The 27,255-nt window shown below is 48.0% G+C and overlaps 1 protein-coding gene across 2 annotated transcripts in view; it reads right to left on the reverse strand.

The window, feature by feature from the left end:
• Positions 1-26,272, reverse strand: part of ZNF710 (zinc finger protein 710) — an 81,342-nt gene extending 55,070 nt beyond the window's left edge. Inside the window, exon 1 of one of the 2 annotated variants that reach the window (XM_050797649.1) lies at positions 25,519-26,272. The gene's annotated coding sequence lies outside the window, so the exon portion shown is untranslated. Of the gene's footprint in view, positions 1-24,445; positions 24,705-25,518 lie in introns of those variants that run through there. The other variant, XM_050797651.1, reaches the window with a different exon arrangement.
• Positions 26,273-27,255: the final 983 nt, after the last annotated feature.

Raw genomic sequence — 27,255 nt, forward strand, 5'->3', positions numbered from 1 at the left:
TTCGGCATTTTCTTTAGGTCAGGCATTTGTTTGCTAATTATATTGTCTGTGCATATTGTCTTCAAGTTTAAATCTTTTTTTTTTTTTTTTTCGAGACAGTGTCTCACTCGGTCACCAAGGCTAGAGTACAGTGGCACAATCTCGGCTCACTGCAACCTCTGACTCCCAGGTTCAAGTGATTCTCATGCCTCAGCCTCCTGAGCAGCTGGGACTACAGGCATGCACCACCATGTCCAGCTAATTTTTGTATTTTTAGTAGAGACAGGGTTTTGTCATGTTGGCCAGGCTGGTTTTGAACTCCTGGCCTCAAATGATCAGCCTGCTTGGCCTCCCAAAGTGCTAGTATTACAGGCATGAGCAAGGCCTTCAAGTTTAAATCTTGATTTTTAAAAACTAATCTATATAGGATCTTGGTAGAATTAAAATATCAATGGCTGGGCACATGGCTCATATCTATAATCCCAGCACTATGGGAGGCAGAGGCAGGTGGATCATTTAAGGTTAGGAGATTGACACAAGCCTGACCAATATGAAATACAATAATTAGCCAGGTTGGTGGTGCATGTCTGTAATCCCAACTACTTGGGAGGCTGAGGCAGGAGAATTGCTTGAACCCGGGAGGTGGAGGTTGCAGTGAGCTGAGATCTCGCCACTGCACTCCAGCCTGGGTGACAGAGCAAGACTCTGTCTCCAAAAAAAAAAAAAAAAAAAAGAAGAAGAAGAAAAAGAAGTTACAATTTTTTAAGGTAGTCAAATCTGTTGAATTTTTTGATGATTTCTGCTATTGGTTCTAAACTTTGGAAATCAACCTCTAGCCTACGATTTGGTAGAGGGTAAATTGTACTTATTGTTATTTAATACTTTTACTCCTTTATAATATTTACATGTTTCTGTTTCAGTATTATGATGTTGACTAGAGTGTTAAAAAGCAATGTTAAATAGTGATGGTGATGGCAGGCCTCCTTATTTTGTTACTGGTTTCCACAAGAATGCCTCTAGTGTTTAAGTTAATTATAGAATTGGTTATTGGTTTGAAATAGATATTTTTGATTATGCTAAGAATGCACACTTCTGTTCCTTTTTTGCTGTATTGATTAGGTAGACATGGTTTTTCAATTTAATCATTTTTCCCCAGCACATAATTGGAAACAATATGGTTTTACTTTTTTAATGCATTAGCATGACGTAGTCACTATATTAAGCTTTCCTAATATTGACTATTCTTTCCTCCTGCCCCACTGGGTTATGGTGGATGACTTGTTTAATGTATTATTGAATTCTATTTCCTACCCAGCATTTTTATGCTTCAAAATAGTCTCCTTGCCATGTTTAATATCAGGCTTATTTTGCTTTGTAGAATGAATTGGAGAGCTCTCCATCTTTTGCTAAGCTATGGAACAGCTTAGCGTTATCAGTATTATCAAATTTGAAATAATTAACTAGCAAAAACACTTGGGCCCAGTGTCTTTGGTGGGTAGAGGGGCAGTGCTTTGATAAGGATTGAAAATTTTTCTCAATTAGCAACATATAAATTTTCAGAAAAGCATGCATTTAATTGAGATTTTGAAATTATGCCTATGATTTGCATAAATTTCTATTATTTTAAAATCTCCTCTGTATCTATTGCAATGTCCCCTTTCTCATTCCCTTGTTTTTGTTTGTTTGTCTTTTTTTCATTTCTCCCTTTTATTTCTCAAATAGAATTGCCAGGGGTTAGTCTACTTTACTGTTTGTTTAAAAACAGAATCAGCTCTTGGATATGTTTGCTAATTTCACTGTGTTACTGTTTCCTAATTCATTTATTTCTGCCTTTATCTTTACTATTTTTTTTCCCTCCCGTTTTCCTTAGGGGCTGTTTTTATTCTTTTTTTTCCTAAGCACTCAGGCTGAATGCTTAGTTTATTTGCTTTTTCTCTCTCCCTTTTTAATAATAAAAGCATTTAAGGTTATGAGAATAGTGCCAGCTGTCTCCCATAGGTTTGGGTATGTGGCATTCTAGTTCTCAATGCTTTCTAAATATTTGTCAGTACATTCTTTATTTCTTCCTTGAACCAACAGCAATTTAAGTGCTTTAAATTTTTTCAAGTGGTTGGGTTTTAGTTTTAGTTTGTTTAAATTTACAATATTTTGGCGAGGTTTACTGCATGGTGATCAAAGGACTCCCCAACTGGCACAATTTCTGTTTTGGGTAGAATGTGAGTTTTTGCAGTTGGTTACTGGTAGCTGACAGAAATGTTTGCAAAGCATATGCTCACTTGTAAAGCCCATGTGCTTTTTTAAAGTTTTTGTTTGCCATAATGTTATGTCAAATGAAAAAGAAAAAGGATATAAAGTTCAACGTGCTTGTAACCATGTTTAAAATACAGTGTATTTACATATATGCAATGAAAAAGGCTGTGAGGAAATACACAAAAGTACTAAATGGTGTTGGTAATTTCCAGCTTGTGAGATTATGGCACAATTTGTACTGTCTTTACCGTTGTCTGTATTTATCAAATTTTCTACATAAGCCATAAGGTTGACTATTTTAATAATAAGATTTCTTTAAATATGTATTTGCTCAAGGTCTCGTCACAGACATGCTCTGCTGTTGGGACAGTATTTCTGCAAAGCTTCCCCTGGCCAGAGAGTGAAGGAAGCCACCAAGAAGAACTTGAGGAATAATTGGATTTAGACCCAAAAGAGTGTTGATGCCTGAAGACGGTGGCCCTGTGAGGGACTTGGTCACCCTGGCTCTGGAGGAGGAAATTCATTCTCAGGGGCACCCTGGAGAACTGCCCTCATCCCTCCACGTCCCCCACTCTCAAATGAGCTTCCCCCGCTTACTGTCATGGCTGAGTTTTCTCTCACAGGGAAAAGACAGGTATATGAAAAATAGCCAGTGAAATCCAACCACAGCAACATATTCATGCAGACTATTTTCTTTCTTCCTCAACATGATCTCTAAAGCCCACTCAAAAAACTGCATTTTCAACCCAAGGTCAACTGCCAGAGACTAAGTGAATTCAGAGGAACTATGGCCAAATCCCCAGTGCAGGCCCTTGCTAATGGAAAGGGTGGCCGATGTTCACCTTGGATGTTCTATCGGTTCCTGCCACCCACCCCAACACCGGCAGCTCTGGAGAGGAGGTGGCCAAAAACTCCAGGGAGATGTAGCAGCCTGATCTAGCAGGGAGATCTACCTGCCCACCCTCAGAAGAAAGCAAGGATGGAGGTGGAGGGAGAGGCAACAGAGATGATAAAGTATGAGAGGAAGAGGGGGCGTGGCAAGGAAGCCACAGACAGAGTAGTTCCTGGGAACCCATCATTTCACAAGCAGGCAATGGGCAAATGCACTGCCCAGGCGCCACGGCCTTGCAGCCACCTGCGCTCCCTTCCCCACACATCTACTGCCATTACTGGGAGTCGTCTTGCAATGGGGTCTTCCTCCTCTGTTTCTCTGCCGCCCATCCTCATGGATTTGAATCCGCTGGACCAGACGGGAAGAAGGAGCACAGGTGGGGGGCCATCAGCTGTCTCAGCTGGCATCCAATGACCCTCCCACCCCCAACACAGTCTGGTGGGGTCTGGGTCCATAGGAGTCAGAGGGAGGAAGACACTCCTAGAAAGTCAGGGGAAGAGCATCCTGACCGAGGTGCCCTTTTCTGAGGGGAATGTGTTAAGATGGCCAGTGAAATATGGCACAGGCCAAAAGAACTGCAGTGATGGGCAGAGATGCTGGGATGCCCAGTGCCCCAGTGAAGCATCTTGTTTTCTGGGAACGCTCGCTGCTTGGGCATGACTTAGGTAAGGGGTGGGAAGGAGGGTTGCATCATGTGGCCAGGGAAAAGAGCCACAGACATCCTTTCTCTATAAACCTGGCCCTTACCCACTCCCTACTCCATGGCTGGGTGTTCTGGGTTGTCACCTTCAAGCATGCCTTTTGTTTTTTGAAGGTCTCACTCTGTCACCCAGGCTGCAGTGCAGTGGCACAATCTTGGCTCACTGCAACCTCCACTTCCCAGGCTCAAGTGATCCGCCCATCTCAGCCTCCCGAGTAGCTGGAACTACAGGTCTGTGCCACCATGCTGAGCAATTTTTTGTATTTTTGGTAGAGACCGGGTTTTGCCATGTTGCCTAGGCTGGTCTCGAACTCCTGAGCTCAGATGATCCACCTGCCTTGGCCTCCCAAAGTGCTGGGATTACAGGCGTGAGCCACCATGCCCAGCCAAGCATAGTTTTGTTTTATTTTGCTTTTAATAGAGTTGGGGTCTCACTCTGTCACCCAGGCTGGTGTGCAGTGGTGTGATCATGGTTCACTGCAGCCTTGAACTCTTGGGCTCAGGGGATCTTCCTGTCTCAGCCACCTGAGTCATAGGGATTACAAGCATGAGCCACCATGCCTGGTTCTCCTGCAAGTGTGTTTATGTTCAATTTGATGCCACCTACAGGTACCAACTTCCTACCTGCTGCTCCATGCAGTGGGCTGAACCTCCAACTCAGAATGTAGCCAAGAGCTTGCAGTCATCACTCTTTGGAAGAGTGCTACCCAGAGAACGGCTGGCTTCCAGTTTGTCAGTCAGCAGAAGAACTTGTGCAGGGAGAATGGAAATGAGCCAGTATTTTAGCTCTGATTTTTATCTAGACGCCACCAGGCTCTCCAGTAGCTCAACCACCTCTGTAGCTCCTGCTTTACTTTTCTGGCAGGTCTTAGGAGCTGGGTGGCAGAGTCGTTCAATGGATGGAGTGTGAGCTTTGGACTCATCGCTCTGGGTTCAAATCCCACTACCACCCCTTATAGGTGTGAGGCCTTGGGAAAGCAGCCACCTTCATAAGCCTCAGTTTCCCTGTCTGTAAAATGGGGAGAGGAATGCTATTTCTCAGTGGGTCACTGAATTCAAAGAATCTAGATCAGTGTCTGGCCTATAGCAGCTTCTTGACAGACATTAATTCTCCTTCTCTTCCCCTTGCCAGTACTGGGGAAAACCCAACCTCATGATGTCATGTACTCCTGCAACATTTCAAAAGAGCTTTCTACATTCTCAAATGGATTCAGTAACTATAAATATGTATTAAGAACATGCCCCAGTGGAAAAATTTTACTTGGGGTTACTTCTCAGTGAGTTTTAAGAAACACAATCAAGCCTATTAATGTACTTTTGTAAATTATCTGTAAACAGCTGGTGCAAAGCAGAAATTCTAGGCGAAATGAAAAGGAATTCAAGCAAAAGTGCCATATGTATTCCAAGGGGTTTCTCATCTCTCAGGTCAACATTTCCAAATGGATTTCCCCATAGGGATTTAACAACACAAGCCTCAAGTCTCCCAGCTTATGCCAGAGTGATCCGCCATATTGTTTCTTTGCTCAGAGCCCACTGGTGGCCTCCCAGGCCTCGGGATGAAGCCCGAGCCTTTTGACACATTCTCAGTTGGTCCCCATCTATACCTGCAGCCTCATCTTCTGCCATCTCATCCACAATCCTCCTCTGACTCCTCAAACGTGTCCCCTGCTGCCTTTGCATGTTTGAGTCCCCCATGCCTCCTTTTTGTTTTGTTTTGTCTTTTTTGAGACGGAGTCTCACTCTGCCCCCAGGCTGGAGTGCAGTGGTGCAATCTCGGCTCACTGCAACCTCTGCCTCCCGGGTTCAAGTGATTCTCCTGCCTCAGCCTCCCGAGTAGATGTGATTACAGGCACGCACCACCACGCCCAGCTAATTTTTCTATTTTTAGTAGAGAAGGGGTTTCACCATATTGGTCAGGCTGGTCTTGAACTCCTGACCTGGTGATTCGCCCGCCTCGGCCTCCCAAAGTACTGGGATTACAGGCATGAGCCACTGTGCCCGGCCTTGTTTTGCTTTTTGAGACAGAGTCTCACTGTGTCACCCAGCCTGGAGTACAGTGGCTCCATCTCGGCTCACTGCAACCTCTGCCTCCCTGGTTCAAGCGATTCTCCTGCCTCAGCCTCCCAAGTAGCTGGGACTTACAGGCATGCACTACAATGGCCGGCTAATTTTTGTAGTTTTAGTAGAGACGGGGTTTTGCCATGTTCACCAGGCTAGTCTTGAACTTCTGACCTCAGGTGATCCGCCCGCCTAGGCCTCCCAAAGTGCTGGGATTACAGGTGTGAGCCACCACACCTGGTCCCCCATCCCTCCTTTGTCTGCTAGGATGCAGCTAGACACCACCTCCACCAAGCAGTCTTCCCTACAGCCCCCTCCCCCCAGCACATTTGAAGAGCTAACTTCCTGTGCTTTTGTGTCTATATCCAATATCTAGTACCCCTTCTGGATTGGGGGCTCACTGGGGAGAGAGACCATGCCATTCACCTTAATATGACAGAGTTTAGCACAGGGGTGGGCAGTTGGTAAATGTTGGCTGATTGAATGAAGTAAGAGATGACAAAGGGAGACTTTTCAGAGAACAGAGGATTCAGGATGGTACGGGCCTTTCTCCTGACTTCATAGCCCCACGGTCTGCAGGTAATAGTGATAACCATGGGTTATATACAAATACATGGCATAGCTATGAAAAGTAGGCTCATGAACCCACTTCACAGGCTGTGAAACCAAGGCTCGGAGAGGCTGTGGGTCATCAGGGCTAGGAGATGGCGAGCCGAGGCTGAAAGCCATGGGTCCTCTAATCCTGAGCCCCGTGACTTAAGGATGAGGTCCTCCCCTTGCCTCTAAGCCGCATCTGCAGGGATCTTTCAGATCTGCACCTACTTGTGGGGAAAAGAGCAGCTCTGTGTTTCTGCATCTAATGCAGTTTCCATCCAACAAAGAACACAGTTGAGAGAGCTCCCCAAGGCTGAGGCGGGGCCAGGTCAGAAGTCTGAACACACACTGGAGCAAACATTTGACTCCATCGCAAGGAACCCAGGGCTGAAACCCTCACCCTTGGAGCTGATGCCCCCCAGGCTGCTAAGGGTGGGGTGCCACACCCTCTCTCACAGGACACCAAAGTTGCCCACTATTCGTGCCCTTGGTGGGTCCAACACTATCACAAATGGACCCCTATTTTCCCCAAATCTTAGTCGACTAAAGAAGCAAAGTGACAAGTTTCATCTGAATCTAAGGTTGCAGAACGGGATCTGTAACACTGTCACAAGTTGCGGGGAGGCGGTGGGGGACCCACCATTCAGGGAGGAGGGGAGGACCGGGCAGATAAGAGATCTCATCCACTAGACAGATAACGGGGCTAAAATGACAAAGGAGCTGGGAGCCGTTGCTGGCACTTTGAGAAAAAGGAAGAGCATATTAAAATTTAAACAAAGCCCACCCCAGGGGAAACATGCAGCCTCCCTCTCTCAACCTGTGCCTCTCATTTCCAACACACATGAGTCGTCAGGTTCACAGAAACCGAAACGTCCCTCATCTCAAGGGGCTGGAGTTTGTGTTTTTGTTTTTTGTAACCCATCCGGGCAGCAGCTGGCATGCTGTGTCTCCCGGCGGGGAGGCAGCTCGGGCCTCCACCAGCCCCCATGGCCTTCTTGGCAGAACTGAGAAAAAAGGGTGGGCTGGGCTTGGGCCTCAGCTGGGACAGCCCTGCCTGGATGGAAGGGTGCAGGGGGGTTGGGAGCAGAGCTGGAGGAGGGAAGGGGCAGTGAGGTGCCTGGATGTGCCCAGTCCTGAAGGTAGACACCAGTCTAGGTCCCAGCAGGAGAGAAAAGGGAAGAAAGCAGCTCAGCAGACAGGAAGGGCCCCAGAGGCGCCATGAAAAATGCGCTGTCACGCAGGAGGAAGAGAGCGGAAAAGGAGGAAGAGCTGGTCAGGAGTGGGAACAGGAAGGTCCGATTTAGACCACGTAAATGCTACTTCCTCAGTAATTCCATCAAACTTCCCTCTGTTCCCCCCACCAAGTGATGACGAAGAACTGGGCTTCAAGGGGCTGAAAGTCTGGGCAGAGGCACTTCCTTGGCCTGGACTCCTGGGCCAGAGTCTGAGGCCTGCACAGGAAATCCTCAGCTCCCTCAGTTACCGCCCCCCCAATAAGCACCAACCTAGTCTCTGGATTAGGGCAGGATGTTTGTTTAGGAGCATTGTCTTGGAAGAAAGATCAGCCTAAGTTCTCTGACAGACTCTAGAATTCTCAAAGCCAGCTCTCTGCCCTGGGTACCCTAACGGCTGGCACCAGAGAAGGTTTCCCTGGGGAACCACAGGCCTGCAGCTTCCTGGGGTCACGGGAGGCAAGACAGGGTCTCTGGGCCCAGCCCTTGCACTCCCATGGTAAAGCGAGGGGCCAGGATGATAGACTCCCTTTCCTAGGTCAGCTATGCCCAGAGTCTCTCAGGCCCTTCCTTGCCATTTACTCTCAGCCAACCTGTATGACCTGTGAGAAACATTAGGAAACAGAGGTCTGAAAGACTCACAACCATGTTTAAAAGAATAGGAGTTAGTATTTGGTTAAACAGAATCCAAATATGATACAATGTGTGCAGGGGGCAATTTACCCATCTAGATCAACAGCCTTTAGAATGTGTCCTTGGCCCAGTGATTCTCTTCTGGAGATGTATCCCAAGGAAATAATCAAGTGTCTGGGCAAATATACCCAAGGATGTTCACCACAGCATTCTTTACAAGACAGAAACAGAGGAAACAAGCTACATGTAGGAGATTGCTTAAATAAATGATAGTCCATCTGTTCAAAAGAACCATACAACCCTTTAAAGTGACTTGACGGAGGCTGCTTAACCTGATGGAAATTTTAATCACATACTGTAAAGTAAAAGCAAAAAAAAAAAAAGAAAAAGAAAAATGTAATAAGATGGTACAAACAGTATGATCTCATCTTTTTAAACTGAAAAATATTCTTGGGGGGGGGCCATACAATATACTAAAATATTAATAATTATAGGTGGTTTTTATCTTCTCTTTGCCTACTTTGAGTCCCTAAATTTTCTGCAATAATCATCAACCTCTTTGTAGCAAGAAAAAAAATCAATGAAAGCTATTTTCTAAAAAACAAAAGGAAGAGATACAACATCCAAGAGACTGTTCATTCCTTGGGCTTTCAAATCTTAGCTGGATTTGAAAACAAACAAACAAAAAAACACTAGACAGAGACATCTTAAATCCACCTAAGAATATTTAAGAATATTTTCAAGGTGGTTTCCAGGACAGGGGAATTAGAATCTTCCATAAGGCCCTACCGAGCACAGGAAGAGTGAGAGCCACTAGCAGGCAGACACATCCTCCAGCAACGTCCATGAATATCCAGGGCCCAGCTTTCCTGTGCGGGCCCTTCCAGTCACTGGAGCTGGAGCGGGGAGGTAAGGGGCAGGCAGGGGCCAAGGTGCAAAAAGGCAAAGCAGACATGACCTCCGTCCTGGTTTAGGGAAAGGGCAGTGGCTGTTTCTTTAGACAGTGAATTCAAAGAGAAGGGGGAAAAAGGCCAGTTCCTAACCTGAGATTTGTTCATCTAGGTGGCGACAGGAAATTAATTTTTACAACCAAGGTAGAAAAACCCCAGCTGGGTGCGGTGGCTCACACCTGTAATCTCAGCACTCCTGAGGTCAGGAGTTCAAGACCAGCCTGCCAACATGGTGAAACCCCGGTTCTACTAAAAATACAAAAAGGAGCTGGGTGTGGTGGCACACACCTGCGATCCCAGCTATTCAGGAGGCTGAGGCAGGAGAACCGCTTGAACCCGGGAGGCGGAGGTTGCAGTGAGTTGCGATCACGCCACTATCCTCCAATCTGGGCGACAGAGCAAGACTCCATTTCAAAAAAAAAAAAAAAAAAAAAAAAAGCCCAAAACAGGGATTTGGAAGAGAAATTGCAACAAGCTCTGTAATTGAAGCAAAAGAACATAGCTGATGTTACACAGAAGTTTTTCTGGACAGTGAGACAGAACACAAGGTGATGATGGAACAGAATGCTGGGGAGGACGTCCAGAGCACTCACAGCGTACTGTGAGTGAGAAGCTAGCCTTTGCTAAGACAGATGCCCTGGAGCCCAAGGAAGGAGATTCCACAGGGCATGGCCTTAATTATTCAAGCACCAGGAAAACCTGAGGAGGAGTGGGAAGGTGTCTCAATGTTTCCGGTCCCTTTATGACCAAAAGCCAAAAGCTTTAAAGTCTATTTCAGATATCAAAATGCATCCATTTGGGAACCGTTTCCTGGGTGCTTCCCATCCATTCTCGAATTCTGCAAACAACTGGGCACTGATGGGTATAAACTTTACAGGGGAACAGCACCATGCTGTTCAAGACACTCCCACCTTCACCAAGCAACCAAACAAAAGTGGACAGGGTGGGTCATTAGGACGCATCCCTTGTAAGATGCCAAGCAGTATAGTGACAGGATGTTGGACATGCCAGCTCAGGCCCACAGATCCCGAAAACTTCCTACTCCCGAGAGCATTCCTCAGCCCAAAAGGACCCTGCGTCTTTCTTAAAAGAATGATGACTCCAAGTTAGAAAATAAATGTGGCACCACACACAAGGACAGCTGGAGCTGGATGATTTTGTATCTCTTAGAGACATCAAATTCTTCCCCTGGTGAAGCTATAGCCTATAAATTACAGCCTCGTATTATATATGGCCAACACTTTCAGCTTTGTTCTCCATACAGCATTTCTCATCAGCAAGGAGGAAGCAGTCAACACCCTACTTTGAAAAACAGCACAGGTAGTTCTGGGAAACAAATAATAAAAATGCACCTCTCCGTCCCTTTAATTAAAGAGATGCCATCCAATGGCACTTCTGAATAGAAACATATTTTTAAAAAGTTATTCTCCCAGAATCTTCCAAGTACCAATGCCTTTACCCCTAAAAAGTTTCCTGCCATAAAACAAAGTAAAGACACCAGCTTAGGGAGCCAGGAAATGCTCCCTTGGCACCTGGCAACAGCTGGCACCTACCTGAGGCCAGTTTATAGACAGAAATAAAAGCTCCCTTGAAATAACACTAAGGTTCAGACATTCTGATAAAAGCTGGGAACTTCAAAGGCAGGACTGCAGTGCCCATCCCTAATCCTCCTCGATGTGTCTGATGTGGCTGGCTGGGCTCTGGGCTTGCCTTCACCATCTACTGCCTGAGCTTTTGCCTCGTAGGCACAAGCCAGCTGCAGAGGCGGGAGTGAGTTTCTTTACAGTCACTCCCTTTGCAGAGATGGGTCTAGGCCATGGTGTATGGCCATTTGTCCTTGACCAATGAAATGTTGGTTAAAAAAAAGAAGAGGCCAGGCACAGTGGCTCACGCCTATAATCCCAGCACTTTGGGAAGCCAACATGGAAGAATCACTGAGGTCATTAGTTTGAGACCAGCACAGACCCCACCTCTACAACAAATTTAAAAATGAGCCAGGCGCCGGGCGCGGTGGCTCAAGCCTGTAATCCCAGCACTTTGGGAGGCTGAGGCGGGCGGATCACAAGGTCAGGAGATCGAGACCACAGTGAAACCCCGTCTCTACTAAAAAATACAAAAAATTAGCCGGGCGCGGTGGCGGGCGCCTGTAGTCCCAGCTACTCAGGAGGCTGAGGCAGGAGAATGGCGGGAACCCGGGAGGCGGAGCTTGCAGTGAGCCGAGATCGCGCCACTGCACTCCAGCCTGGGCAACAGCGTGAGACTCCGTCTCAAAAAAAAAAAAAAAAAAAAAAAAAAAAAAAAAAAAATGAGCCAGGCATAGTGGTACATGCCTGTAGTCCCAGCTACTTGGGAGGCCAAGGCAGGATGATCACTTGAGCCCAGGAGTTTGAGGCTGCAGTGAGCTATGATCGTACCACTGCACTCTAGCGTGGGTGACAGAGTAAGACTCTGTCTCAAAAAAGTAAAATAAATATAAGAAGAGAGCAAGAAAAGAAAACTGACAGAGATGAGCCCAATGGTTCTGGAGTCAGGACTGAATTCTATGCCAGGTTCCAAAGCTAACTCTCTCCATGAACTTGGGCAAGTCATTTCAGACTTCTGAGCTTCAGTTTCTTGGTCTAAAAACCATAACCTTGCACCAGTTTCTGGAGAGTATAAACTGAAACCGTCTATGTGAAAACGCAGAGCAAAGGTGAAAGCCTTCTTCTCCCCCTCCGCCTACCCTCCTTTCTTTCTACCCATCCTTTTTTCCTTCTTTAAAAAAAAATTATTAGGTAGTATGTGCACAAGGTACAAGATTCAAAATACAGAAAAAGATACACAGTAAAAAGTTTGCACCCACTGTGGGAAACCACTGTTACCAGCCTCCTAGGTATCTTTGCAGAGCTACTGCATAACCAGGCATTCTATCCCTCACTTTCTCACTTAAAATGTCTTAGTTGGTACATAGTGTACATTGGTACACAGGGCATGTCCATTCTTACAACTGCACAGAATTGCATCGTATGGCATTGGGCCCAGTGACTCACGCCTGTAATCCGAACACTTTGGGAGGCTGAAGGGGGAGGACTGTTTGAGTCCAGGAGTTTGAGACCACCCTGGGCAATACAGTGAGACCTCGTCTCTACAAAAAATTTAAAAATTAGCTGGGTGTGGTGGCATGCACCTGTGTTCCCAGCTACTTGGGAAGCTGAGGTGGCAGGATCGCTTAAGCCTGGGAGGTTGAGGCTGCAGCCGGCTGTGACTGCGCCACTGCACTCCAGCCTGGATGACAGAGCAAGACCCTGTCTCAAAACAAAAAAATAAATAATAATAATAATAATAATAAAGAATTGCATTGTATGGTGGCAGGATAACTTATTTACCAGTTATCTAGTGATGGACATTCTGGTTGTTTCCTTTCTCTTTTCCTTTTACAAGCAATGATGCAATTAGCTATCTTGAAAAAATGCATCATTTCACACGTGTACAATTTATCTGTAAAGAGAAATTTCCAAAAGTGGAATTGCTCATGCACTTTTAATTTTAATAAATATTGCCAGAATTCCCTCCATAAAAGTTGTACTGATTTACACTTATTATCAACAACTATGAGAGTATCTGTTCCCCACCGTCACATCTCCACAGAAAACTTGTGTTTCTCTTATTGCTGGTGGGCTCAACACATTCTCATATGGTTCAGAACCTTTTCTGTGAACTATCCGTGTTTTTAGCCTGCTTTAAAAATTCGGTTGATGGTCTTTTTCTTACTGATTTGTAGGAACTCTTTAGATATTAAGGAAATGAGCTCTATGATATATGTTGCAAAAATGTTTTCCCAATTTTGAGAACTGGGAGACTCCTTTGATTTTATGATGGATTCTGCCATGAAGAAATTCTCTACACGCATAGGGTCAAATATATTAATTTTTTCTCTTATGACTTCTGGGTTTTAAGTCATTCTTAGAAAGTACTTTCTCCAAGTTCATTTTAAAAAATATTTAGCATCTATAACCCAACTGAAATTTATTTTGTGTTAATTTTTTAGATAGCCACCTAGTTAAATCAAGTCATAATTTCTTAAATGCCATTTTTTTTTTTTTAAAGAGATAGGATCTCACTATGTTTCCCAGACTGGATTCAAACTTGAGGGTACAACTGATCCTCCCACCTCAGCCTGTAGTGTAGCTGGGATTACAGGGACACACCATCATGCCTGGTTCTGCCATCTTTATTTTAATATTAACCCATCTTGAAGTCCCTTCTTCTTCCTCTCTTCCAACTCATGCCCAGTTACCTCAGAATTACACCCTTTCTCACCACAGCCCTCCCATCCCTTCATTCAATTTGTGAGTCAAGAGTTGATCCATGGTATTGTGACTGACAGCCACACAGCTGCACTGGATCTCAGTGTCTTAGAAAAAGTAGAGACCTCAGAGCATCCTTTCATTTTATAGCTAAGGATACTGAGATCCAAAGAGGTGAACTGGCTTTGTCTAAGACCAGGGGGCAGGTTAGTGCTTGTGATTTTTTTTTTATTACTATTCAAAAAGAAGAGAAGTACTGGTTTTGCCATAAATTCGATTTGATCAATAAATATCTATGGAACAACTACGCTGTGCAACAGTGAGCCAGGGACTGGGGCTCCAGAAATAAATGATATAGCTCTGTGCTTTCAAAAAGCTCAGAATCCAGCATGGGGTCCGAATGCATATACTCACAGACTAATAGGTAATGCAACAGTGGCCTGTGAATGTGGAAAGATAATTTTGCAACATATGGTGTGGGGAAGGCTCAGGAGATACTGGGTTTTTAATTGGGCCTGAAATGATTAGGACTTTGACCAAAAATTGAGAGAAAGCATTTGGCAATAAAGTGACAATGGGACAAAGGAGAGCGTCTGGTGATATATATTCAGGAAGGAAGTAATCTTAGTGTTAGCTGTGGGTGGAGTTTAAAAAAAAAAGGTTCCTCTGAGAATCTGTGGTCATTGGCAGGCTCTTATGTGGGTTTAGGTTCTGGTTGTCAAACCTGCAAGCTAAGAATTATAGAGAAATGAATCCATCTGTAGGGACTTCAGGTACCTAGCAGAAGGAAACACACATCCTCCCTGGAAGAAGGTACTCTCATCCTATACCTCAAAGAATTCTCACAGATAGAATCCTAACAAACATAAGCTTGCAATCAAAAATCACACACCTGGCCAGGCACAGTGGTTACACCTGTAATCCCAGCACTTTGAGAGGCCAAGGTGGGCAGATCATGTGAGGTGAGAAGTCCAAGACCAGCCGGCCAACATGGTGAAACCCTGTCTCTACTAAAAATACAAAACTTAGCCAGGCATGGTGGTAGACACCTGTAATCCCAGTTCCTCGGGAGGCTGAGCCAGGAGAATCGCTTGAACCTGGGAGGCAGAGGTTGCAGTGAGCCGAGATTGTGTAACTGCACTCTAGCGTGGGTGACGGAGCAAGACTTTGTCTCAAACAAACAAACAAAAGAACAGATGATAGCCACCAATCCTTGCTTTCAGGAAGCCCAGTGAATCTTTAGCCAAATAAAATAAAATCCACTCCTCAGTACATTACAGTGAATTGCACAGTACAAAACCTAAGCATACAAATACACACACAACCTCAGAGAAGAATTTACCTACGGGAACAATAACTGGGCTACCAACTTTCCTTTTTTTTTTTTTCTTTGAGACGGAGTCTCCCTCTGTTGCCAGGCTGGGGTGCAGTGGCGCCATCTCGGCTCACTGTAACCTCCACCTCCCAGGTTCAAGCGATTCTCCTGCCTTAGCCTCCTGAGTAGCTGGGACTACAGGCACACGCCACCACAATCAGCTAATTTTTGTATTTTTAGTAGAAACAGGGTTTCACCATGTTGGCCAGGATGGTGTCGATCTCTTGACCTCGTAATCCGCCTGACTTGGCCTCCCAAAGTGCTACGGTCACAGGCATGAGCCACCACGCCCGGCCCCCAGCTCCTTAATATCAACAATGAAAGTCTGAAGACAGTGGAATGATGCCCGTAAATACTGAGAAAATAATGGTCAGTCTAATGTTTTATACCCAGCAAAACTATCTTTTAAGAGTAAGGATAAAGCCATTATTATATATATTCTAGGCTAAAAAAAGATGAAGAAGAAAAAAAACAAAAAGAATAAGGATGAAATAATATTTCAGCCAAACAGAAACTGAAAGCTTATGTCTAAAAGACCTTTGCCACATGATGTTCTGATCCCAGAAAGAAGACCTGAGATGAAAGGAAAAATGTGAGTAAAAGGTAAATATGTGAAAAATAAAAACAAAGGATTAAGTGTATACAACATTAAAATTAGAGTCCAATTTGTGGGATTAAAGACAGAAACATAAACTACTGTATGACAATGGAATGTGGGGAGGGACTGTGGTGACTTTACATAAAGCATTCTAAGGTCTTTACATTGTTTGAAAAAAATACATAGACACCAACTGAACATCACGCAGTCTGTGTTTCAGGCCGGGCACGGTGGCTCACACCTGTAATCCCAACACTTTGGGAGGCCAAGGCAGGAGCATGGCTTGAAGCCAGGAGTTCAAGACCAGCCTGGGCAACATGGCCAGACCCTGCCTCTAAAAAATAAAACAGCCAGGAGTGGTGATTCCGTGCCGTAGTCCTAACTACTCAGGAGGCTAGGCCGGGCGCAGTGGCTCACACCTGTAATCCCAGCACTTTGGGCAGCCGAGGCAGGTGGATCACGTGAGGTCAGGAGTTCAAGACCAGCCTGGGCAACATGGTGAAACCCTGTCTCTACTAAAATACAAAGATTATCCAGGCATGGTGGCACACGCCTGTAATTGCAGCTATTCAGGAGGCCGAGGCAGGAGAATCACTTGAACCCAGGAGGCACAGGTTGCAGTGAGCCGAGATTATACCACTGCACTCCAGCCTGGGCAACAGAGTAAGACTCCATCTCAAAACAAAACAAAACAAAACAAAAAACAATAAAAAACAGAAGTTCAAGAACATAAGTTCAAATTCAAGACCAACTACTTAGGAGGCTGAGGCGGGAGAATTATTTGAGCCCAGTAAATCAAGGTTACAGTCAGCTATGATCCTACCACTACACTCCCATCTGGATGACAGAGCAAAATCCTGCCTCTGAAAATAAAAAATTTTAAAAAATAGTATATAAGTTTCAAAGCAGTAGAGAAAAAATGGAGTGAAGGAAAGAAAAAAAAACTTTCAATCAATTTGAAAGAATGAACAGAAGAATCAGAAAAAGCACACACAGAAAACACCAAACACAATGGTAGAAAGAAATCTGCATCCTGTTTTGGCCAGGTGCGGTGGCTCACACTGTAATCCCAGCACTTTGGTAGGCTGAGGCAGGTGGATAGCCTGAGCTCAGGGTTCAAGACCAGCCTGGGCAACATGGAAAAACCCCATCTCTACAAAAAACAAACAAACAAAAACCCATAAAAATTAGCCAGCTGTGGTGGTGCATGCCTGTGATCCCAGTTACTTGAGAAGCTGAGGTGGATCACTTGAGCGTGGGAGGCGGAGGTTGCAGTGAGCTGAGATCTGCCACTGCACTTCAGCCTGGGTGACAAGAGTGAGACCCTGTCTCAAAAAAAAAAAAAAAAAAGAAGAAGAAGAAGAAGAAAAAAAGAAATCCATCTATTTCCAAAACCATAACAAATGCAAATGGCTTGAACTCTCTGGTTAAAGAGCATAGATATCAGACTAGATTAAAAACAAAAGGAAATCCAGCCCTAGGCTGTCTACAGGAGACATGAGGACAGGGATCATAGGCCAAGAGGCCTATACAGGCTGAAACCACAGTCATGGTAGGTAAGTAAGTAGCAATGAACCATGACCAAGGCATCAAAGCATAGCAAGAGGAAAGAATGGCACAAAAAGCAGATGAGAGGTAGGAAAAGGACCCAGAGTGATGAGCCAGACCCAAGGTGGAAAAGACTGTTCATGATAGTAACTGCTATGGAGAAGTCAGGTAAGAGGAAGTCACAAGATGGGCCACCAGGCAGTCACGTAAAAGGAATTCACAAGATGGGCCACCGGGCATGATTAGGTGGCCAGGGACCTCTAGGAGAGCCAGCTGGAGTGAGAGTGGGCTGGGGTGAAATGCTCCACTGTTGTTGAGCTGGCAAGGAGGAGAGGGGGAGAGAGGAAGTGGGGATGGAGTGGACTCTTCGTGAAATCCTAGGGTAAAGAGAAGTGACACAGGTTGGGGTTGGGGACCGGGAGAGAGGTGTGACTGTAGCTGTAGGTGGAGAATTAAGGCATAGGAGGATGTGGAGTGCCCAGACCTAGGGAGGAAGCCAGGGCAGGACACAGAGGAACAAGCAGTGGGGTTGACGGTGGGCACATGGGGAATGGACCAGGGAAGTGGGCAAAGATTTCCCAGGTTGGGGCAGGGATGGTCAGGGCTGCTTCAAGGAGTGCTGTGTAGTGGGAAGACAGGAAGAGTTCTGAATTTCAGAGGTGACCTGCTTCTGGGTACTGGCAAGTCTACAAACGATCTTGTGATTTGCAGCTAGAGAATGGAGCCATGATGGGAAGCGATGGCTTGTGAGCCCAGGGCCCGAGGATCAGACATCACAGAGTGAGATTAAACTGACCAGCACTACCAGTTTCCAAAGGGTACCTGATGCTTCTCAAGGGGCCAGCTTGGACTTGGTCCTTGTGAGGACATTCTGATGTGACCCAAGTTTAGCCATTGTCTTTTACCAAACACATGCAGGACAGCCTTCCCAGTCTGGAAGCCCGTATCCTTGCTGTCCCACCCAGAATGGGATGGGGCCCAGGATGTCATTCCAGGTACCATCCAGAAGACAAAACCACACATAACCAAGAGTTATCACAAAAGTTATAGTTTCCCTTTTAAATGTGGAGGGTAGACATTCCTGCTTTCTGTAGTGACCACTCTAACTTCATTTCAATTCCATATATATAACATGCTGGGGGCAGGGAAAGAAGAAAGGGAAAATAGTTGGGTCACAATGTGATCACTTATTCTCAGCTTCCCACTACACTAAAAATCCTCACATTTCCAACAGTTTTCTTAGTTCTCCCAGAAATAAACACACAATAGAGCATATGTATTTAATATCAGAAAATCCTTTATAATGGTGATTGCAAAAGAGACCAACCCACTTTTTTTTTTTTTTTTTTTTTGAGACAGGGTTTTCAGGCTGGAGTACACTGACGCCATCACAGTTCACTGCAGCCTCAACCTACTGGGCTCAAGCGATCCTCCCACCTTAGTCTCCCAAGTAGCTGGGACTACAGCTACACGTGCCACCGGCTGATTTTTAAAATTTTTTTGTAGAGACAGGGTCTCACTATATTGCCCAGGCTGTTCTCAAACTCCTGGGCTCAAGCAATCCTCCAGCCTGGGCCTCCCAAAGTCCTGTGATTATAAGCATGAGCCACTGTGTCTGGCCTCCAACCCACTTCTAATAGTTCTTTTACTTCACTTACATATATATATATATACACACATATATATTATATATAAAATAAAGATAATACATACTGGATAAAAATTCAAATAATACAAAATGAATGAGAGAAAAGACAAAAGGCCTGTGCACTTGGGGTAGGCACTAGGGATGGGGGAAGGGTCAGGTCTGTGAACTATACACATTAATTAGCAGGTAATAAAAAACAGTTATTTTACCTTTTGAAGCTGCTGATTCGACATATATTTGGCTGTGCTTTGGCTGTAACATCCTTTAATCCTTCCCTTTCAGAATCAACCCGTTTCCTGTTGCCACCTTACCTCCCTGATTTAAGGGTGCAATTCTTCAAGTGCCTTCTTTCCAATTCTAGAATTTTTAATTTAGCCTTTAGTGCAACAGCAGTTTTATTTTCTAATTACTTTCTTTGCAAACAAGCATGAGTTGGGCTCAATAGTGATACAAGCTTTCTTGGGCTAGCCTGGCAACCTGGAGCTATTCACAACGTGCTTCCTTGGGAAAATCCTTTCTATGTTTTACATGAACAACTGGGGAGATGCTTACTTGTAAAGTGGGGGTGGGGGTAAGCCTCTTCATCTGTGCTACCAAAAAGAGCTCACCCCTAGTCCTGCTTGCCCTGTTACTAGGGTAGGCTTTGCAACCAGCGACTCTGGGACCCCAGAGCCTGGGTTCTAACCCTGGCTCTGAGGCTTACTAGATCTGTGACCTCCAGAAAGGTATTCAATCTAAATGAGCTAACAGTATGTGTAGAGTGCTTACAATTATGCCTGGCATATAGTATGTGCTGTATAACAAAAGAGCTGGGTGAGGTTAGTCAAGTAAGACATTTGACTAATTCTTAGAGCTGGTCAGTGAAAGCTATGGGTCCTCTTCCCAGAAAAGTGCACACATGTAACCTTCTGCACAGTTTCAAGTATCCCTGACCCTCGAAGCCCACCCACACACTGCAAGAGTCCAGGACCCCCGATTTCAACCCTCTGGTCTTCTCTACAGTAATGTGAAGGTCTCAGGGATAAAACTCTGAGGCAATTCTTAAAAGTATTATGTTCCCATGCATGGAACTATTGAGCAGGTGCCTCTCTCTCCCTGTTTTAGGTTCCACTTTTGGCAGAAACATTATACCTTTCTTCCCCAAAGCCCTTTTGACCCTTGCCAGTTTTTCTCTTGCTTCAGGCCAAATCCTCCCAGGGTCACCTTAAGACAATCTCTGTGTGCAGCTCCACACACTTTTAGGGAATTATTCTGATCCTTATCAAAAGCTCTGATGGTTCAGCCCATCTTCAGTGCTTACAGAAGTCAGACCAGAGCATGGACTAGTGTCTGCAGGGTCTCCACCAACAGCAACACAGGGGTGGGTCACTCTCAACAAGCAGGGAGACAGCACAAACTGGAAAAAGCCAAAGATCAAAGAAGTCACCCTGGGTGACTTTCCCTGGGTCATCCAATGAGCTCCCAGTGAAGCTGAGAACTCATTGAGAGCATTTCAGTACTTTCGAGTCCATCAGTGCTTTACAGACATTACCATGCATGTGAATTAAAATGCAGATCCAGTAGGTTTGCTGAGAAGCCCGGGGCTCTGCATTTCTAACTCACTACCAGGTAATGCTGATGCTGGTCCATGGACCACATATGGAGTTGCAGGGTTCACATCAAGGTTAATGAACTGTACCACCCTGGTTAAAGCCTCTTCATCCACACTGCAGGTGGCTACTTAAATGCCCCTTCTTCAGGAAAGCTTCCCTTCCCCCTCTCCATGATTACTGGCTTCTATGCCTCCATACTTTTTCCTTTGAAGCATTTATAACAACTGTAATTAAAGAGTATTTGTGTAATTATTAGTTTAATGCCTGCCTCCCAGGGAGACTGCAAGCTTCACGAGGACAGGACCTGCACAGTGTCTAGCACATCACAGACTGCCAATGAACGAGGAGCTGCTGTGGTCTGGAACAGGCTGGGCCAGCATCCTGGAGTAGGCAGGTAACATTTACACATGTGGGAAACAGCCTCTGATGGTATCAAGGCCAACAAGGACATTTCTTAGCTTTAAAATTCCCACTAGTTTCAAATGTATGCCAACTAAACTTTAAGCTGAAAAGCAATCTTTGCCCATAAAAAGATCTCCTACATCTTTATCAAGTGCAAAATAGCCCTGATCTCACAATAGCCACTCTGCTTGAGGAATAGTTAGGCCCCTAAAATAAGCATTCCCTTATAGGCCTCACTGGGTGAACCCTCTTCGGGCACGCTCCCTGACCAGCCTCCCTCTGCTGCAGACCCACAATATCATTAGTTTTTCTGCTGCTGTCCTTTCAAGGAACCCCGGAGTGCTGAATGCCCAACTCTTTGGCATGGGCAGAGATATATGACCACATTGTTGTTCCTGGGAGGCAAAGTTTGAAGTTAGACAGCCTGGATTTAGATACCAGCTCTGTGCCCTTGGACAAGTTATTTAACTCCTCTGCCAAATGAGAATAAGAATGCGAGAGCCAGCACCTGCAAGGACTAACAGAGACAAATACACAAAGCACGTAGCATAATTCTGGCCTAAGACACATGATTATTATTATTCTCCCTATATCCTGAGTCCAATTCAAAACCTATTGTTTTAGGCTGGGCACAGTGGCTCACGCCTGTAATCCCAGCACTTTGGGAGGCCGAGGCGGGCGGATCACGAGGTCAAGAGATCGAGACCATCCTGGCCAACATGGTGAAACCCCATCTCTACTAAAAATACAAAAATTAGCTGGGTGTAGTGGTGCACACCTGTAGTCCCAGCTACTCAGGAGGCTGAGGCAGGAGAATCACTTGAACCTGGGAGGTGAAGGTTGCAGTGAGCAGAGATTGCACCACTGCACTCCAGCCTGGTGAAAGAGCGAGACTCCATTCCAAAAAAAAAAAAAAAAAAAAAGTCTAAAAAAACCTATTGTTTTGCACAAGTCTCCACCCAGGGGCTCCACCCCATTCAGGATCCTCTCTTCCCAGCCCCCTCCTGCCTCACCTGTCTGGAGCTTGTTTGAAGCAATGACTCACAGCACAACTCTGCAGCTCCCATCAATCACCTCCCTGTCCCTGCCTGTGTCATTCATGGGTTCCTTCTGGGAGGTAAATCCTTTCCTAATGTCCAGTACATTCATTCAGCAAGTATCTACTGAGGGCCCACTATGGATGAGACCCTATTCTAGGCACAGGGACTCAGCAATGAACAAAGCAAAGACGTCTACCCTCACGAACGTTGTAGTACATTTAACCCACAGATGGAGATCAGTTCAGGTCTTGGGTCCTTATATTCCTTCTCTTCTCTCCTGACCAATCCTAAATAAATCACATACAAGTCAAAGTACAAAGAAAGCATTCCAGATCAAAAAATGGTGTGATGTGAGAAAATCCCAATGACTAAACTGCTTCTCTGATTGTTGGACTTTGAAGAAGTCAATGTTGAAACAGCCTGAATCACCCAGTTCCCCCTAGTTGTCTCACTGGCCAGTCACATCCTCCAGCATAGTTTGTGTAACATATCTGGAAAATGAGGCGCTCCATTTACCCGTCTCATGTGTGCAGCACGAGCCCACGGTTTCATGCTCTCATAGCTACATTCTTTGAAGTGAGCTTGATTCGGGATCCCCAGCAGTAGCAGAGACAGTGGCCTTGTAGAAACAGCACTGGGAACAGGCTCTGAAAGCTCAGGTTTGAGTGCTGGCTCTGCCACTTACTGTGTAATCCTGGGTACAGAGCTTTCTTCCTGCCTCAGTTGCTTTCAGACAATCTCTAAGGTCTTCTTCCAGCTTTGAAGTCAAAGGGCTGGGATCAACCACCATTAACACCAGACCCAGCACATTCGCAGATCCTCTATTTCAACACAATGAGTCCTGCCCTGGCCTAGGCCCTGGCTAGGCCTGAGGAATGGGGGTATGGGATGGGTCAGCAAGCCAGATGATGAGCCTGCGCCAAGCATTAGCACTGGTGGGGCCAGGGAGCCTTCACCTGTCTCCTCCAAGATGCACTGGACTCCTCCTTTTATTTATTTATTTACTCCCTTCTAGAAAGAAGTTGTGCCTCTTTCCAAACACAACTCTGCTAGAAATATCTCTGGGCCACAAGGCAAACCTAAAATAGAAGTGCAAAATCTCTGGTGGTCCCATTAGTCTCCCTTCCTCCAACTCAAAAACCATTCCAGACCTTGTCTGTCTCCTTGTCTCTAGACAGTGAGCCTAAAATAAGTCTCCCTGGTAGGAAATGCCTGGTTGGAATGGAAATGACCCAAGCCCTGAAAAAATGGCCCGCTGACCACACACCGTGGGCTGAAGACTCACCCAGGTATCAGCTCTGAGGAGAAGACAAGCAAGTGAGCCTGGGTCCCCAACTCCCTGCAGCCCCCTCCACCGAGACACAGGCAACCAGGCCAGGCTGAAGAAAGAAAATGTGACCCAAACATCCAATTCCCCCTACCCAAAGGAAAGCAGCTCTATCCCCATGGCTCTCATGCAGGAAAGCCAGCTCCAAAAGATCACTGGGGCACCAGGTGGGCACCTCTCTGGAGCTACAGATGACCAATCAGTGGTTCTGCTCCAAGACTGGCAAGTACCCAGCATGGAGTTACTTGCTGAGGGTCAGCTGATAAAACCACCGAGAAAGTATAAAAAATAACATTCTGTTTAAAACAAACGAGAAAGGAATGGCCACTCTAGGTTTCCGAAGTCAAAACCAGAGAGCCCCATCGGCTTTGATCACATTAGGAATACATTCTCTCTTATCTAATGAGTTAAGAACAGTTTTCTTCTTCCCTTCTCCCATGTGGCCCCATTGGTTCTCTAGGCCCCCTGGAGAAGATGCAATAGGGACACAGACCCCCAGTACTCTACTTGGCAAAAATGAACTTTGGTTTTACTTACACGTGTACAAAGGCAGGACTGAGAGGGCAGCTTCAAAGCTGGCTGAGTGACCCCCAAGAGCACAAAGTCCTTCTCCGCACACCTGTCGGGGAGTTTTGTGAATTTCCCAGGCACCCACAGGGACTAGTTATGTACCCTGCAGGTCGATACCGGCCGGGAGTTCCCATTTTGCACAGCAAGAAAGGTGCTCAGGGTGCCCTTTGCAGGTGGGCACTCGGTCTGCAGCTCAAGGGTGGGCCGATGACGTTGCTCCCTCACTGGATTGCCCAGCAGGCCCCCCCTCAGACCCGGTAGGATGAGCACCTCGAGGTGTCCCTGTGATCCCAGCACTTTGGGAGGCCAGAGCGGGCGGATCACGAGGTCAGGAGTTTGAGACCAGCCTGGCCAATATGGTGAAACCCCGTCTCTCCTAAAAATACAAAAATTAAACGGGCGTGGTGGCGTGCGCCTGTAGTCCCAGCTACTGGGGAGGTTGAGGCAGGAGAATCGCTTGAACCCGGGAGGCGGAGGTTGCAGCGCCACTGCACTCCAGCCTGGGCGACAGAGCAAGACTCTGTATCCAAAAAAAAAAAGAAAGAAAGAAAGAAAAAAGAAAAGGCACCCAGGATACTGCTACGACTTGCCCTAACCGTCTCGCAAAGCCTAGATATACATGAATGACCCTTTCGGGTTAGTTAAAATCCACACAAGCACCTCCCTGGCCTCTTAAATGTTTCCAAACTACAGCTCAGACTGGAGGGAAGCAGTTGCAGCGCCCATAAAAGTCATCTTAAAAGGCAAGTTGGAAAAAAACCCGATACGCACTAGTTAGCAAGTCCGCGGTGAAGGGGGCGGCGGCCCAAGGGCCGGATCTGCGGGATCTGCGCGCCTAGGGTGGGGAGACTGGGGCTGCCCCGTCGGTCCCCGAGCCCGCGCGCCCACCTGGTAGCCTGAGGGCCCCGATCTGACGCCGGTGATCACGCCCCACAGCTCCATCCAATTAGGAAAATGACCGCGAGAAGACCGAGAGAAGGCGACGAGGAGGAAGGGGGGGCCGAGCCGCTGGAGGCTCAAGACGGGCGGTGGGGACCCCGCCCGCCACCCCCACCCCCACGCCCCCAGCCAGCGAGCGCTGGTCCTGAGTCCCCGGCCCGCGGCGCCCCGACGCCATCCGGGCGGGGGTCCCGAGGCGCCCAGCTTGCGGCGGCCGGTGGCCCCTCGGGGACGCCCCCAGCCCCCCCAGCGCCGCGCTCAGCTTTCCCCCACCCCCGGCCGGCTGGGACGCGCAGCAACCCCACCCGCTCCGAGAATAAAGTTTGTGGGCAGCCGTAGGGGCGGGGCGGCGAGGGGGTGAAACTTTGAGTCCCGGGCCGGGTGTGGGGGGGAGCGCACCCAGCACCGGGACACCCACGTGCGGGCCCGAGAGCCGCCGCCACCGTCGCCTCCCGGGCCTCCCGCGCCGCCGCCGCCGCGACGCTTTCCTTTCATTTTTGCTTTCTCTCTCTCTCTCTCTCTCTCTCTCTCTCTCTCTCTCTCTCTCTCATTCGCGCGCTCTCCTCCCTCTCGCCCTCTTTCGCTCGCTCCCTCCCTCTCCCTTCCCCCTCCCCCTCCTCTCCCTCCCCCCCCACCCCCAGACGCCATCTCTCCCTCTTTCCCCGGCTCTCCCTCTCTCCCTCCAGCTCTCCGGCATGAGGGAATGTGGAAGTGAAAGGAAAAGACGACATGTTTGCAGCGCGGCGCGGGCCTGCGCGCGGCCGTCCCCAGGGAGAGGCGGGGGGCGGGTCGGCCGCGGCCGCAGCGACCCACCCCCGCGCCCCCCGCGCCCCAGCCGGCCGGCCGGCCGGCCGCCCGGGGCTGCGGGGCTGGGGCTGGGGCCGGGGGCCGCGCGGGACACTCACCCTGGGTCCGGGCGCGGCTCCTGCGCTGGGGCCCTCGGCGGGCCGGGCCGGGCCGGGCCGGGGGCTCCTGACTGCCCACCGCCCGGGCTGCTGCTGTGCGCCCGCCGCCCGCCTCCACGCGCGCCCGCCGCCTGCTCCTGCCGCCCTCCCTCCGGCTCCTCTCTTTCTCTCTCTCTCCCCCCTCCTCTCGCTCGCTCTCTCCCTCGCGCTCTCTCCCTCCCTGGAAGAAGGGAATGAGGCAGGGCTGACGTGAAGGGATGCAAAACAGCTCCTCCTAAGCCAGCTCGCAGAGGAAGAGAGAAACAGAAAAGCAGCCCTTTTATCTCTCTTTTGTTTTCTCACTTCCTTCCACCCCCAACACCCCCCTCTTGTCAGCCCAAGTTTTCTTTTCTCTTTCTACCGCAGAGGATTTTTCTTCCTTTCTTTCTCTTTCTTTCGGTTCAACTCTCCCACTCGAATTGAAAGCCTGAAGGGTTTTCTTTCTCCTGTTTTTTTCTTCCCTCTTTTCTTCCTTCTTCCTCCTTATTTCTCTAAAAGGGTTTTGTTTGCTGTGGGAGTTTCGTTTGAAAATCAAGTCACGCCTTTTTTCCTTCTTTTCTTTCTTTCTCTCTCTTTTTTTTTCTCCTCTCAGCAGAAAAGGGGAACAAAGATTAACTGAAGCGGGGAAGAGGGGAGAGGCAGAACCTCGCTTGGAAATGGGGGGCCCGGGCCTGTCCGGTACAAAGGGGGCCCGGGGGCCCTGCGCCCCGCCCCCCTCCCCAGGGAAGCCAGGGGCGTCCTCTGGAGAGGAGAGCCGGTGGGGGTGTGGGGCACGGGTGCGGCTCATGGGTGCCGGTTCCTTCCGAAGTGCGAGCGAGGGCCGCCGAGCCCGCCCCCTCCCCAGCCAGAGGTGGCAAGCTGGGTGTGTGTGCTTCACTTATGTATTTTTAAAGTAGGCAGATGGGCTTGGAACAAACATCCCCGCAGAGCACTGAACAGCAAAAGCCTTTAAACAGCTGTTAGCAGAGCCCTGGACGGCCTGACTCGAGGGAGCGGCGCGGGCTCCGAGCGCCAGGGCCTGGGTGGGGAAGGGGCTCAGGGCAGCTGCTCGGATCGGCGGGCTGGCGGGGTCCCCAAGCCCAGGGCCTGGGCCTAGGTCCCGGGGCGCAGTGTTGGGGGGCGCCGAGGCGTGGCCGCTGGCAGCGCGGCCGTCAGGTCCCTCTCTGCTCCCTGAGGAGCCGCGGGGTTTGGTACAGCCTCGCCTCCCTCCAGCTCCGGCGCAGGCCGGACACCAGGCCTCCAACCTTCGGAATACCCGCCACCCCGAGCCATTTCTCGAGTCCGACGCAGGGCGGGTCCGGAGCCCTCGGACAGAGCCGGGCAGTGCCGCCAGGAAGGGTCAATTATTCATGGGGCGCCCAGGCGTGCTCCCAAGACCTGCTCTGTCCTCGGGTTCTCCGGAGGACTGGGGAGAAGACGGGGGAAAGTTCCCAGAGCAAAGTTGGTCACATTTCTCATTTTCCCAAGTAAGTACTGAGCACCTGCTGGATGCCGGGCCCTCGGACTGGGGCTACAGTAGGGGAAGAAACGTGAGGTCTTGGTGGGCCCCGAGAGCAAACGCAGGGAACAATGCAGGGGAAGCTGCGGCTCAGGACCAGGTCACCGGGAGGAAGGAAAGCCTGGATCCTCTCCCCTCCCTCTTCCCTTCCTTCCCTTCCCTTCCTTCCTCCCGGCTGCATCTCCTTGGCTCCACCCCTT

Source organism: Macaca thibetana, chromosome 7 (genome assembly GCF_024542745.1).
Source record: "Macaca thibetana thibetana isolate TM-01 chromosome 7, ASM2454274v1, whole genome shotgun sequence".
NCBI classification, from domain to species: Eukaryota; Metazoa; Chordata; class Mammalia; order Primates; family Cercopithecidae; genus Macaca; species Macaca thibetana.